Here is a 1,108-nt window from a genome sequence, read left to right as displayed (position 1 = left end):
TATATATATATATATATATATATATATATATATATATATCACTGCTACAATGAAAATAAAAATAGTTTGCTGTAAGCCACTTAGAAGCAACCATGGCCTCAGAACAATTTGGGTTATTTCATTTGATCTGATCTGTTGTAGAAGTAATTATAAACTCTTGAAATTATGTAACAAAAGATGAACATAAATCAATGTCTTTACCAGACATTTTGGTAGGGCTGTTGGTAGATAGTTACAGCAAATTGGGAAAATCTCTGCTACAGATCTCAGGTGCCTTCTAGTAACATTCTTAACTTTCAGGTTTGTGGAAGCCAGTGGTCAGCTGACATATTAATGTATCTCAGAGGCTTGGGAATGAAAGGGCTGTTAGATTAGAGGCAGAGGTTGGTGATAAATGGCTCCTAAAGGAACTAAAGACAGCCCAAGATAAAACAATCTGACTCCCCACAATCAAGAAGTTCTAATTAGTGTGTAGACTCTTTCATATAGGTGCATTTTCAGGAAATTTCAGGTCATACATAAACCTTTACTCCTCATAGAAATATACTTAGTATTTTCCTTCACACACAATAGAAACTTGATGGACATCTGTTGAATTTAGTAGTAGACAAGCTTTAACATACGTTCAGTCTCTTAAACATTTTAAACCTTGTTGCCACTATTCAATTATGAATATACCTAAATGTCATTGAAAATATGACTTGCTGGTTTGTTTTAAAAGAAATTCCTCAGTATTTAAAAGCTTTTAAACTTTAGTAATAAATAAGTGAAAAGAAACACCCTTTTGACAATTTTCAGAAATCTACTTACAAGTCAAAATTAATTGGATTAAAAGGTCTGTACTCGTGGTAGAGAAAAAGAGATGAGAACAATGTTAACTCACATCTATGCCATTTTTAATGACACACCGAGCTGAACATATGTCACTGTTTCTTACATTGCTATGAGTTTGAACTTCTTAATTTTGCCTAAAAAAACAAGCTAAGCAGTTTAAATAATTTGGCTTCAAATTCACGTAATTGCTATTGAACATTTACTATGTGGTAAATCCAGTGATGGGGAACTTTTAGATAAAGATCACATTAATACATAAATGAAGTTGATATTA

The sequence above is a fragment of the Microtus ochrogaster genome, linkage group LG7_11, assembly GCF_000317375.1.
Source record: "Microtus ochrogaster isolate Prairie Vole_2 linkage group LG7_11, MicOch1.0, whole genome shotgun sequence".
NCBI lineage: Eukaryota > Metazoa > Chordata > Mammalia > Rodentia > Cricetidae > Microtus > Microtus ochrogaster.
Note: the sequence above shows the minus strand (reverse complement) of the source record.